The sequence below is a fragment of the Pan troglodytes genome, chromosome 15 (genome assembly GCF_028858775.2).
Source record: "Pan troglodytes isolate AG18354 chromosome 15, NHGRI_mPanTro3-v2.0_pri, whole genome shotgun sequence".
NCBI classification, from domain to species: Eukaryota; Metazoa; Chordata; class Mammalia; order Primates; family Hominidae; genus Pan; species Pan troglodytes.
The window spans coordinates 77,557,161-77,572,005 of record NC_072413.2 but is presented as its reverse complement, the minus strand read 5'-3'; the positions used below and the strand labels follow the sequence as shown (position 1 = coordinate 77,572,005).

Below are 14,845 nucleotides of genomic sequence, written 5' to 3'. Positions count from 1 at the left end.
AATATTTTATGGTTGGTTCATTTTTATGAATACTGTATTCTGTGTAATTCTGAGTAAAAATCATATGAGAAGACACGAATTCTGATTGTTATGACTTTGAGATGGCCCCCACATAAGGAAAATACTATAAAGAAAGTGTTTAATATAGGTACAATTAACCAGCAGTAGTTAATTCCTTTGGGTAGTTTTGGGTTTCAACATCACATAAAATCTCATGGTCAGAAGCTTGACTATAACAAGCAATGGGGAAAGGACTCCCTACTATTCAACAAATATTGCTGGGATAACTAGCTAGCCATATGCAGAAGATTGAAACTGGACCCCTACACGTCTCACCATATACAAATATTATTTAAGATAGATTAAAAACTTAAATGTGAGACCTAAAAATCGTAAAAATCCTAGAAGGAAAACCTAGGAAATACCATTTAGAACGTTGGCCTTGGCAAAGAATGCACAACTAAATCTCCAAAAGCAATTGTCACAAAAACAAAAATTGCTAAGTGGGACCTAATTAAACTAAAGACTTTTTGCACAGCAAAAGAAACTATCAATAGAGTAAGCAGATAACCTAGAGAATGGGAGAAAATATTTGTAAACTATGCATTTAACATATACCTAATATCTAGAATCCATAAGAAACTTAAACAATTCAACAAAAAAATCAAATAACTCCCTTAAAAATAGGCAAAGAATATGAACGGACACTTCTCAAAAGAAGACATACATGCAGCCAACAATTATATGAAAAAGTGGTCAATATCACTAGTTAGAGAAATGCAAACCAAAACTGCAATGAGATATCATCTCACACCAGTCAGAGTGGCTATTACTAAAAAGTGAAAAACAAACAAACAAAAAAACAGATGTTGGAAAGGTTGCAGAGGAAAGGGAAAGCTACACTGTTGGTGAGAATGTACATTAGTTCAGACACTGTTGAAAGCAGTTTGGAGATTTCCAAAAGTACTTAAAATGGTATTACCATTCAACTCAGCAATTCCATTACTAGGTTTATACCCAAAGGAATACAAATTAGTTTACCAAAAAAGATACATGCACTTGTATGTTCACTGCAGCACTATTCACAATAGCAAAGACATAGAATCAACCTAGGTGCCTATCAGTGGTGGATTGGATAAAAACAATATGGTACATGTACACCATGGAATACTACACAGCCACAGAAAAGAAAAATGAATGAAATCATGTTCTTTTCAGTAATATGGATGCACCTGGAGGCAATTACCCTAAGTGAATTGATGTAGGAACAGAAAACCAAACACCACATATTCTCACTTGTAATTGCAAGCTAAACTATGTGTACTCATGAACATAAATATGTCAACAATAGACACTGGGGATTACTAGAGGGGGAGGGAAGGGTTGAGGCTTGAAAACCTGACTATTGACTACTATGCTAAGAATGATGAGGGGATCATTCTTACACCAAATTTCAGTGGCACACAGTCTATCCATGTAACAAGCCTGCACATATACTCCCGAGTCTTAAATAAGCATTAAAAATATATAAAATGACCATCCATAATAAATAAATAATGAGTCTTATGGTCAGAAATATTTCTGGTAAACAGGAATAGTATCTTACTTCTGCAAAATTAATCTTCAAAACTCATCAGAGACTACAAAGAAGTCTTCAGTATTAAAAACCCAAGTAAACAGCAGAAAGTAAAAACTTCAATCAGTAGAAGAAAGAAGTAAGGCTTTCATTTTCTTTCTCTTCCTAAGCCAAAGGAGTGTCATTTTCACCAGGCAGATCTTCATAAGCATGTTTTTTTTTTTTTGCTGCTATTCAGCTATCTCTGAATCCAAAATTAAAAATGACAATAATAATAATAATGGAGTCAGCGTTTTTATAATACTCAGTTCTCAAATTCCAGAAAACCTAGTTGATGTTATTTCCTAACCTGCAGTCAGTAAACAGGAGATTGACCAACGTCACTTCGTCAGTCTCATTTTTCACCTTTACCTAATTGTCTCTTTCTACATCCCTTTCTCAAACGCAACTGGTTTTAGTCACATTCTCGTTAGGGAAAGACTCATCAGTGAGTGAAATAGGAATTATTGCTTTTAACCAAAGTAGAAAGATGTGAGATTAGAATGTGGATCTCTGTTTCTGCTACTGGTCAGTTTTGTGCATCTTCTCTATTCTTGATATTTGCCATTGACTACAGAAGACATAATATCTTAAATATATACATTTAGTGCTTCAAAGTTTTGTATTATTCTTTAACTGCTCTCTTGAAATTTGGTGGAATTTAGGAATGCAAAATGAATTAGCTTCTAAAAAGATGGTGAGATAATTGGTGAAATTGATCCTACTGCATATTTCTAGGTGTGTATTGATGCACACTTTTGAAAAGCCATTGGGGATGCACACTTTTGAAAAGCCATTGGGTAAAAATTTATTAATACCATTGAAGCAGTAATTCTACCTCTGAATGTATTCTACAGGCATACAACCCAGGCAACAAACGCTCTTTATATAAAATTTTTATGTTTTCATTTTGGTATATCCCTGAGACAGAAAAATTCCTTTAGCAGAGAGCAATTCCTGGAGTCAACCTAGTTGAGACAGGTCAGTGACCAGCACTCCCAGCAGGTTGGGGAGTGAGTATGTGGGTCCCAGGGTTAAGTGGGACGGATCTAGGCAATGCACCACAGTATCCCTTCCAAGGATTGACTATCAGGCCTATGAGATCAGGACTTGGTGTTTAAGGATTCTCTCCCAGGAAGGAAGAGGTCGGCTACTATTTGAGGGCACATGGAAATGGGTGGTATGAATTTAGCTCTGTAACAAACTAAGTGATATGACACAAGTCTCTCCAATTTCTCTAGACTTTACTTTCCTCATCTATGAAAGAAGGAGTTCGACTATCCAAAGAGCAAATTCTCTAATCTTCTACCCTTCACTGATATTCAGGTCTATGAATTTCAATGGCAGATCCCCATTGAACCCATGGAATACATGGACACTTCACAGAGATTTCTCAAGATTACCAAATCCCTTAACTCATTCTATTTTTTTAAACTTTTATTTCAGGTTCAGGGGTACATGTGCAGGTTTGGTATACAGGTAAATCACATGTCATGGGGATTTGGTGTACAGATTATTTTGCCACCCAGGTAACAAGCATAGCACTCCATAGGTAGTTTCTTTATCCTCTCCTGCCTTATTCCAATTTTTAAATTCTTCCTTCTTGAGCCTGTTCTCCATTAACCTTGCTCTCTCTTTTTCTTAATTGACCCTTTTTCCTTGCTTCCTAATTCAAGATAACTTGGTGAGACTGGAGATAGGGAAAGGCAGTCAGAAGAGTAGATGCACCAATTCTACTCCCCACCCATCACTTCTGTCTATCACCTAGTTGTGCCAAATGTACCCCTTAAAGATTTCCCACACATATCCTCTCTTCTTCACTCCAGCTGTTGCTCCCATGCTCCAGCCTCTCTTCCATCATCCCCTTCCTGGATTACTGTGAAAGCCATGTAGCCAACTTTCCAGGCTCCAGTTCTGGCTTCCTTCTAATCAATCCTTCTGTTTCCACAACAATATTTCTAAAATGCAAATCTGACCTTGTCAGTTCTTTTCAAGAGCTCCCCGTTGTCAATTGATTAACTCTAACTTCCTTGGTGTGACTAGTATGACTCTCAATGATCAAGTTCTGTATTCCCAACTCATCCTTCACTTCTTCATACTGCTGGGTATGAATTCTTGCTCTCTTACTTACTAGCTGTGAGTTAACCTCTCAGTGCCTCGGTTTCCTCATTCTTAAGATGGGAATAATACCTCAAAGAATCACTATCACTATAAAGATTAACTGTTTTAATACATTGATATGGTTTGGCTGTGTCCCCACCCAAATCTCATCTTGAACTATAGTTCCCATAATCCCCACGTATTGTAGGAGGGAACCAGTGGGATGTGACTGGATCATGGGGACTGTTCCCCAAGCTGTTCTTGTGATAGTGAATGAGTTCTCATGAGATCTGATGGTTCTATACGGGGCTTTTCCCCCCTTCACTCTGCACTTCCCTCTCCTGCTGCCATGTGAAGAAGGATGTGTTTGTTTCCCCTTCCACCATGATCGTAAGTTTCCTGAGGCCTCCCCAGCCATGCAGAACTGTGAGTCAATTAAACCTCTTTACTTTATAAATTACCCAGTCTTGGACAGTTTTTTATAGCAATGTGAAAATGGACTAATACATACATACAGTACGCTTCCAAAAAGGACAAGCAAAATTGAGCTCTCAATCAAAGCTGGTTATTATCATTTCTTCTAAAATGACTTTCTCCACTATGTCTACTGAACTCCTAGTCAACCTTCATCAGCCAACTCAAGTGTTATTTTTTTCTGGTAGGAATTTGGTGAATATCTCAGTACTCTTCTCCCACTGCAATATCTTCTAAATTACTTAGGTACCTTGAAGATGCATTTATCATTATGCATTATACAGTGCATTACATTTCTTTAATTTTTGTCTTCCCGTGTACATATTCTCTAAGCTCCTTGAGAGGGACAGTAGAAACTCCCAAACTCTCAGTCAGTGTCCACAGAATATATTAGTCATCTGTCACTAAGGGCTAATCTCTTGTTATCTTTAGGTAAAGCACTATGATAGCCCTGGAGATCCGTTGTCACTGCAATCCTACACTCCTAATTTGCTTTGAATGGAGTGAGGCACTGTGGGACTCAGTCTGTCATCTTCCAAAAGAGAAGACCCAGCCTAGTTTTAATACCTCCACTTCACTCTCATGGACCACTTGCTGCTGTTGTTATTTTTTCCTTTTTGACCTGCAAGTGGATACAATATTTCAATACCTAACTAGGCAGCTGCAGCTTTGGAAAGGAATTTACTTTATCCAAGACCAGTCTGATAGGGCAGTTAGGAAAGAGTCATGTGAGTAGATGCTAGGGATTCTGGTAATGAAATCCCGCCAGTTTGTTATGGAAATAGAATACAGTCTGCTTGCTGTGAGTATTTAATGTAACATTTTGCTGGGCACAGGAGAAGCAATTAGGCTGCTGAAAATTCTGTTCACGTTCCCCATAATTCAATACTGACCACTGTTAGCAGTGCAAGATGTGACAGGACTGATAATTAATTTTGCATGAAATCAGTGTAATAAGAAGGAAAAGCAAGGAGGGAGTAGAAGAGGGAAGGAAGGGGATCTATATTCAGCGGTAGATCAAATGTTACTTCTAAAGATCTGATCATAACTTCTGCAGAGCCAGCTTCTGGGTAGAAGACAATCCAGTCAAAATCCAATACTGAAAATGAGTTTCCATACTTCACACAGGAAAAAAAAAGTTCATGAAGGCTATCTTTGGCCATGTCCTCTCTTCCTTGAGCTAAAAACTAATTGGGCGTTTTTACATTGATAAATAGGTGAACAGTAAGCTTATCTAAGGCCAGTAACAAATGCTGGGCCTTCTATTCCCTTCGTGCTTCTTCTCGAAGGAAATTCTTACTTCAAACACCTTGTATATGTGTGTTCTGTCTCAACGGAACCATCACAGAGCTGAACTGCCTTGAAGCATCTCTTATCTGTTCATTCTGTTTTCTCTCAGATGATTTTAAAACTGACAATTTTGGAGGATTTACTGCTTTCTAAAGTTTCTAACAACCATAGCAGATAACTGTGCTAGTAGTCAGATAATTGGACATGAATTGCTATTAGAAAATAAAGCATGGACCTTTCGATACTGATATTCATCTATCCATCCATCCATCCATCCATAAAAATGCCAGTATTGGAAGAAAAAAGTGATTTCGACTAAGTCTAATGCTGGATTAACCGCACTGTGGTGTGGTAGAGGCATCACCAGCTACCAACTTCCTAGCATATTTCAGCCGTGGTTTAGTGTGTTTCCTGCTAAGCTAAAATGAAAGGTTGACTTAGACAGAATGGTTTCTGATTTATCTTTGTGCCTGGGAGCTAGGCACTGTGAACCTGCCTAGCTCTTGGTGGGCAAAAGGTAGTCAACACATACTGGGTGAAATAAGTAAGTATGTGTGTGCATTGGTTAGTGAGCCAGTTAGTTAAGTCTTTTAGGATTTGGTAGTATTTGGGTCACATGGAATTTTAAAAGATCTTTGGGCAACACCTAATCACTGGTACAATTCTTGTCAATTACTTGTAATAAGAGAACCTAATGCTAATGTGAGTTATCTGTTTGCTACTTGAAGTTAAGAAGTGGTTTGGCTAAACAATGCAAAACAAGGACAGGGTCTGAGGAGCTGGAAGTGTACTTTGTGATGCTTGGGATATCATAGACAGGAGAGAGGCAGCTTGGAATTAAGCTTTTTCCTCTTAGAACCATTGATTGAGATCTGAGCAAATCTTACACACATACCAATTAAAAATTGTACTCACTGTAACAACGATAACATAAAATAGTGGCATTAATGCCCCAAATTTTATCCCTTCACATTTAAACAGTTTAAGCATTATAGTTTAAGGCTGATTCAGAAATTTCATCTGAGACTTCTATATTTTTTATCTTTGTGTTCTGGCATTCTTCATCATAACTTCCATCTTTAAGGTTACCTTATGATTAAATAGGCTTCTGAAGATCCAACCACTACATTCATAGTACAGGCAGCAAGAAGGACAAAGGATGTCCTTTGCCACTGAGTCAGATGCCTTTAAGCAGTCTTTCTGTATCTGCCACTCAACACTTTTGCATACCTGATACTCACCAAACTTAAAGCAACATACCAGCTTGACTGTTAGAAAAGGTGAGAAATGTTTTATTTTCTTTCTTAAAAAACTAAGGCAGTGTTATTTCAAATAAAATTGGAGATTTGATTCGTTTTAGCATTTTACTTTTATTTTAAAATTATTATTATTTTAGAGATAGGATTTTGCTCTGTCAGTTAGGCTGCAGTGCAGTGGCTTGATCCTAGTTCACTGCAGCCTTGAACTCCTGGCTCAAGCGATCCACCTCAGCCTCCTGAGTAGCTGGGACTACAGGCATGTGCCACCGCACTGGACTAATTGTAAAATTTTTATGTAGAGATGCAGGCCTCACTATGTTTCCCAGGATGGTCTCAAACTCCCGGCCCCAAGCAATTCTCTTGCTTCAGCCTCCTAAAATGCTGTGATTACAGGCTTGAGCCACGGTGGCTTAATAAGAAAAAGAGACAATGGATTTTCATGGGAATTGGCAGTTTCTTTTACATGGTTACAGAAAGCTTGCCCCCACTTTCCATCAGTTTGCCACCCTTTGGCTGGCTGTCCTTTCCCCTGGACTTTCTAGTCACCAGCAAAAAGATCACTGTACTGCAGAGGAAGGAGATGTCCCTGGAGCAGCTCTTTATCCACTGGAAGTGTGTTAGCCAGAGACACCTGACCAGCTCTTCAGAGTCTGAGAGTCCTCATGTACTATTCAGTACCCTGGTTCAACTGCTGAACCAATGAATTTCCTCCAAGCACTCACAAATGACTGAAAAACCATAAATGTAGGTGATAATAGTAATAGGGTGAAATATAAACAAAGTGTGCAAAGAAGGGGAAAACATCTAGAATCTTTATGTTTCTGAGACTATAATTTACTAGGCATTGACATTAGCATTGATTTATGTGAATTTCTGACGCTTCTGTGGATTTAGACAGACCCCAATAATAGCATCACAGTTCAGTGTCTTATTACCATAGCATATTATATATTTTTCACAGCTTAGTTTGATTTGCTATATGTTAACTAGATGGAAAATTTCCTAATTGCCTTAATAATTAATGTCAAAGAAATGACAACAGTACTATTTATTCATGACTTAGTATATTCCATGTATTATGCTATGCATGATCCAGCTATATTTTAATTTAATCCTCAGATATTTTCCATTTTACAGATTAAACAAGTGCAACTTTCCCAATCTCACACAACTACTTGTGGAGCCAAGATTCCACACAGGCAATGTGAGTGCACATCCAAAACTTGAAACCACTGAACAATAATGCTTTCTGAAAGATAAGGAATTTCTTCATGATCATTGGTGCTAGCTGGCTTGCTCGTCCTCCTCAACTTCCAGTACTGTTGAATCGTTGTGTATAATTTGACCAACATTAAATCTTTCTTTTTTGACACGGAGTCTCGCTCTGTCGCCCAGGCTGGAGTGCAGTGGCATGATCTCAGCTCACTGCAAGCTCCGCCTCCCAGGTTCATGCCATTCTCCTGCCTCAGTCTCCCAAGTAGCTGGGACTACAGGCACCCACCAACCATGCCCGGCTAATTTTTTGTATTTTAATGGAGACAGGGTTTCACCGTGTTAGCCAGGATGGTCTTGATCTCCTGACCTTGTGATCCGCCCGCCTTGGCCTCCCAAAGTGCTGGGATTACAGGCACAACATTAAATCTTTTTAAATGATACGTGTCTCTTTGGTTAGTTTTCACACAGTTATAGGTCATAAACCATTTTTACCTTACCTTTCTCACTTAACATGTACTATAAGCATTTTCTATAATATTTTACTTCTATCTCTTTAGCAACTGAGCCCTAAAGCCCGTCCATGTGTCTAGACTGGTCTGTTGCTCCTTCACTTTTTAAAAGATAGAAAAATATAGTTACTACTAGTTGAAACTGCATCCTGAATTTGACTTTCCAAAAGTTGACGCATTCCATCATGAAGTGGCCTGGTCTTTCCCCAGCAGCAGCAACCCAACAAACTAACAGCTGACTATGCCCAAGTAGAAAACCCCATACTCTAGAAGGGGCTACATCACATCCCCCTGGCAAGTTGCTCTCTTCACCCAGTGAATTTACACTATTTTCAGGCATTGGCAGCTATCTGTCCAGAACTTGCATCATAAAGGGTACATGGGCACTGTACTTGTCTTTAACTCTACAGAGGCTTTGATAAATGGGTGAACAATTAAACAACTGATTTCACTATAAAAACTGTCACCTCTTTGCCCTGCTTCTTAAGGAAGGTGACATGGAAAGGGCTAGTTTGCCTCCTAAAAAAGGGCATGAGTCTTTTGGGAAAAACTCACGTAACTCTATTTAGAAGCAGTTTAAATTGCTAAGTCAACCAACACAAATATTGATGAAGCACCTGTAAGTATGAAATATTATACTAGGCAGTGCAGGAGATACCAGGAACATGAGAAATGCTTTCTGACCTTCATATTTAAATAAAGTGACATAGGTTTAGTAGCTAGTGCTGTGGCTGGCACGTAGTAGCCAGTCAACAAATGCTAGTTTCTCTCCTGTCTTCCTTTCCTCATCCTTTCCCTTAAGGATTTTACAACTTAGTTGCAGGAAAAGGCCATAAACATGAAAACTGTTAAATACTACCATGAAATTTAAATAACCATATGAGGAATTTCACATGTTAATTACCTAATACCACCACCTGAAGTTTATTAAGTGCTTCACATTACTTTCTAACAAGTAATGAACCCAGATAACAATGTTTCTTTAAAAGGAAACGGTTAAAGGCTACTGTCTGCTTTGTTTTTTCTTTATTTTGTTTTGATTTTTCCTTTCTCTTAGTATCAGAATGTTGACTCTATGAGTTAGGCCATATCCATATCATTATTATACTATATGTGACACTATTCGTGCATCTTTTTTCTCATTATTATACTTTAAGTTCTGGGATACATGTACAGAACGTGCAGGTTTGTTACCTAGGTATACAAGTACCATGGTGGTTTGCTGCACCCATCAACCCATAATCTACATTAGGAATTTCTCCTAATGCTATCCCTCCCCAAACCTCCTACCCCCAGACAGGCCCCAGTGTGTGATGTTCCCCTCCCTGTGTCCATGTTTTCTCATTGTTCAACTCCCACTTATGAGTGAGACCACATGGTGTTTGGTTTTCTGTTCTTGTGTTAGTTTGCTGAGAAATTCAGTTCAAAAAATCTCTCTACAAACTCCATGAAGTTAGATACTATATCTGGCATATTCGTTTTGGTATTCTTAAAGCTAATAAAGTGTCTGGTATACAGTATATGTACAATCAATATGTGATGACTGTATAAATTAATGAAATCCACAAGTGAAAGGAAAAATTGTACATTTTACTCTATGTAGTGATAAATAGGGATCAATAAGGGATGCCTAGTAAATAATCAGTCTTTATTACCTCCTCATTAAAGATATAATGATAATCCCTAATGAGTGTTGTCACAGTTAATTTGCTTTTTTCTTCCTAGTTGCATGTGGCAGAATTCCTCTTCTTGATTCAAAATCTTATTATTCCTCTTACTCTGCCGGGGATTCAAATATCAATCTATCAATTTGTTTATTCTCCAAACTTCTATTCAACAGGCTCCAGAAGTTTTTGATATGCCATTCTACAGCTCTAATCTCATGCCCTGCATCTGGGTTTTCTCTGAAAGAATATATATTCTGGTTTTGTGACTGTGGTAAGGAGCCCTTAACCTCTTTTGGTGGAATAAGTCACTTCTGGTTTAGAGTGTAGACTGATAATGGTTTTCCCATTAGGACATCCTTGGGACAGCGATCATTACCGGTCACTCTTTTGAATTTAATGTCCTATGGTGGACACTTTCTCACGCGAACTCACCATAATGAGTCACAGTGAAGGAGACCTAGGGGTTAAACTGTGTGATTAAATACACTATGAAAAACGATCAGGAACTAGAATTCAAGTCTTCGGATTTGCAGTTCAATTTTTATTTCACCATGATGCATTACTGCTCTTTGAGGGATGTAGTCAATAAACATTATAGATCTAGAGGAGAGGAAGATCCTTTTGAGCTGAATTATATAGAACGTTTTGAAGCATATGGGTCTTAGAATTGGGTCTTGAAGTTTAAGGCCTAAATTGGAAATGGCTCATCAATAAACACTTTTTTTTCACTGCACTCCTGAGACTCTTACATAAAGGTTTGGGGTTTTCTAAGTATATGCAGGAAAAAAAAATCAACAAATGGGAACAGGTGTTTTTCAGTTTACATGTCTTTGGAATTGTGTCTCATTTCTATTTGGCATTTTAATTCGTTAACATATTGCCCCATGACAGAGAATACTAGAAGCGCCCCAGGCTGGCTGGACCACAGCCATTGCCAGGCCGGCTGGCAGCTAACCTAGCACCAGCAAAAATTCATCAGCATCACCTTCCTTCCTGTCCTTACCAACAACAAGTCTCTGCTTATCCCTACTAAAAATGGTGACACAGTGAAACTGAGGGGCAGCAGGAGAAGCTTGCCTGTACTTCAGTTTAACTGAAGAAAGAAGATGACATTTCACAACACCAGAGAAATCAATCCACCATCTCCAAGAACCTTGCCAAGTTCTGTAACTTTCCTAACCCTTTCTCCCTCCACTAATTCCACTCCTCATTTGTCCCCAATCCAAATCTAATCCCAAAATTTCACAGCATTAGGTAGATATGAGGAAAGATAAAACAAATCATAAGCTTACCCTAAGGCCACCAAATTCTCAAACTCTCCCCTTTCCCATTATTTGCTTCAGAATCATTATATCAATTGTACAAAATCTTGAACCATGCTCTTTCCAGAATCCTCATTACATCTAGCAGTAATTTTAAAGCAAATGTCAAGATAAAACACAGGCACTATGTTGAAAAGAAAAAGCTCAAAAACCCCAGGGATATTTATCAATAAAATCAGATGTTGACAGCTTTATAATATATAATTGGAGTGGTTCCATGAGGGAAATAATTTTTATGGGATCATAAAGCCCTAGTCCACTATGAAAAACATTTGATGGCCAGGCACGGTGGTGGCTCACATCTGTAATCCCAGCACTTTTGGGAGACTGAGGCTGGTGGATCACTTCAGTCTAGGAGATCTAGACCAGCCTGGGCAACATAGTGAGACCCCGTCTTGAAAAAAAATTAGCTGGGCATGGTGGCACATGCCTGTAGTTCCAGCTACTCAGGAGGCTAAGGTGGGAGGATGGCTTGAGCCCAAGAGGGGAGAAGGGAAGTTGCAGTGAGCCAAGACTGCACCACTGCACTCCAGCCTGGGCAACACAGTGAAATCCTGTCTCAAAAAAAAAAAAAAAAATTGTAGATTAACATTTAAATATGTGGCTCAAACGGCTATTTTCTCTTTGGTCCTGAAAATGTTTATTCCTTCTGCTTTAATTATCTAAATTCCCTTTTCCCACCAGAAAAGATGTGTTCTTCTTAGGGGGAAAACAAAGAAAGAAATATCTAAGTTACAAGCAAATACTGAATTTCTCTGCTTCCTCTGTGAGAGTTGGTGGCTTCTTACGTTACGCTTTTGCCAAAATAACAAGCATATTGCATCTGCAGCTATACAGTCTCTTCCTGTCTCTCTGGGATTGAAATTCTACACATTGCTGAATATTTCTTTAATTTTTTCCAAGTGTTAGAAGAGTGATTTGTAGGCCAAAAGAAAGGTTCTGTTTAACACCTGTGTTTTCATTGGAAAAGATCATTTCTTTACAAGTGTCTGGTATACTCAACTTTATATATCAATGATATTAGAAAATAAAATTACAAATCTGCAATGTTTGTAAAAGTTGCTTTCTAAATTCTATTGTGTCCATTACCTACATAGACAGTTTTCCAATGTTTTTGACTGCAAAGTCCAGAAATAGATACATTTTATTGTGACACAGGACAAATACACATACCCACAAGTGCACAGAAATGCAAATAAGCATGCACACATACACATAGGAAAACATTCATGTGTAACTTACACAGAAGTTTCATGAACAATATTTACCCAGTTTCTAAAGCAAAACTTGCCAGCCAAACAGGATGACTTATAGCAGTGTAAGTTGTCATATACATCTGTTAACATACTGCCTCTGCTAAGATCCCCTTCCTTACTGTTTTCTCCTAGTTAAATCCCCTGAATGTGTGTCCACGCTATTCTTTTCTGCCACGCTGTGCCTAGAACAGTGGTACCCATGTATTAGCTTGTAATTATCAACTGAGTTCCTTGAAAACTGTGACTCTGGATTATATACCTTGACATCCTTAATAATCAGAATATTCTATGGCACGTAATAGATGCTCAATAAGTACCTGTGCACAACCCATTTATTAAAATTTCCAGTATTAACAAAAATCAGTAAAATTGATGATCAATGAAAAGTTACAAGCTGTGAAAGAATCATAATACCTTATAAAATCTAGTTCATGCAGAGATTAGTAACTGTGACCCTCTGAGATGGTCCATCCTAGTTGAAATGAGTCAGGTTACTGCTGCTGTTCCCACTTTTGCATGCTCAGATAATGCCAGCAGCTACTGATAATTATAGATACAGATAATGTGTTTAATTAATCAGAAACATTTGCATGAATATAGTATATTTCAAATATCACCAGAAGACAGTGAATCTCACAGCCACTTCTAACTAGAAATTACTCTAAAGCTTTTCTTTGCTGAACTGTTTTTAAGCAAAGAACCACGGTTTATCTGCTTTATTTATTTATTTGATTGGTTTGTTGTTTGTTTATTTATTTATTTTGGCCTTCATGGTAATTGAGCTTCCACTGGGGAAGAAGAGAGAAGATTGAAGAGGTGGACCGGCCGCATATTTCATCATGAAGATTTATCCGGAGGTAACAAGACAGACATTTGTTAATTTCCCTCCTGAGTGGGTTTTTGGAGGCTTTCCAATCCTCAAACAAAGAGAGCCTCATTAGCTAATTCCAGAGAAAACAACTGCTTCAAAGCCACAGCCTGGAGTTCAAGCTCCTTCTACTTTGGAACTCGTGGAGCCCCTCCATCAGCCTGGCATGATTAGCCCACAAGAACTGGACAGCGTGCATCCTTGCACATACATACTGATCCATCATTTCAGGTAACAAAAGGCCATTTGTCTCCTGCTTTTTATTATAGCTGACAAGGCATGACAGTCTTGGCATATGCAGGGTGTTGTACCAGTGATGGCCATCAAAACTGCAGTAACGGCCAGGCGCAGTGGTTCATGCCTATAATCCCAGCACTTTGGGAGGCCGAGGTAGGCAGATCACCTGAGGTCAGGAGTTCAAGAGCAGCCGGGCCAACATGGTGAAACCCTGTCTCTACTAAAAATACAAAAAAATTAGCTGGGCGTGGTGGCGCACACCTATAGTCCCAGCTACTCAGGAGGCTGAGGCAGGAGAATTGCTTGAACCTGGGAGGCGGAGGTTGCAGTGAGCCGACATCATGCCACTGCATTCAAGCCTGGGTGACAGAGCAAGACTCTGTCTCAAAAAAGAAAAAAAAGTGCAGTATCTTGACAGCATCTGCAAGGACTCCAGGGCCCAGTAGAGCAAAATATGCCCAAGGCAGAATCCCATCCAGACCCTAAGACTCCTTCTCCCAGATCACTTAGTAGTATGCGGGAAGTCATCTGAGAAAAAAATAATTTTATTAAAATTTCTGATGAAAATAGTGTATGATCATAGAACTCAACCTGACATAGGCCCAGGTACTGCTGTGAAGTCAGAGGCCCTGGACAATTATCAAGGCTGACGTCAAGGTGACACAAAGACAGCAGTGGCCTGAAGCCCTCCTGACATGCATATGTGTAGGTCATTCCTGCTAACATGGGTTATTAATGACACTTCAGAAAAATGCTGAGCCATGATCATGAACACGAGGAAAGATTGATGGTGTAGCTTCATACTAACTATAAATTGAATGGTGTTTTTATTTTTTACTTATTATTTTAAAAATTTTTTTGAGATGGAGTCTCACTCTGTCGCCCAGGCTAGAGTGTAGTGGCTTGATCTCGGCTCACTGCAGCCTCCACCTCCTGGGTTCAAGCGATTCTCCTGCCTCAGCCTCTTGAGTAGCTGGGATTACATGTGCCCACCACCATGCCCAGCTAATTTTTATATTTTTAGGGGAGACAG

The 14,845-nt window shown here is 38.8% G+C and overlaps 1 protein-coding gene and 1 long non-coding RNA gene across 53 annotated transcripts in view; one reads left to right on the top strand and one right to left on the bottom strand.

Moving 5' to 3' along the window:
* NRXN3 (neurexin 3) overlaps nt 1–14,845 on the bottom strand; it is a 1,722,001-nt gene that overhangs the window by 269,664 nt on the left and 1,437,492 nt on the right. The gene's annotated exons all lie outside the window — the stretch shown is intronic.
* The window catches only part of LOC129136907 (uncharacterized), a 61,128-nt gene that overhangs the window by 13,789 nt on the left and 32,494 nt on the right, over nt 1–14,845 (top strand). For all 3 annotated transcript variants that reach the window (XR_008538938.2, XR_008538937.2, XR_010151250.1), the window contains exon 3: nt 7,876–13,806. This is a non-coding gene — a long non-coding RNA (uncharacterized LOC129136907). The remainder of the gene's footprint in view (nt 1–7,875; nt 13,807–14,845) is intronic.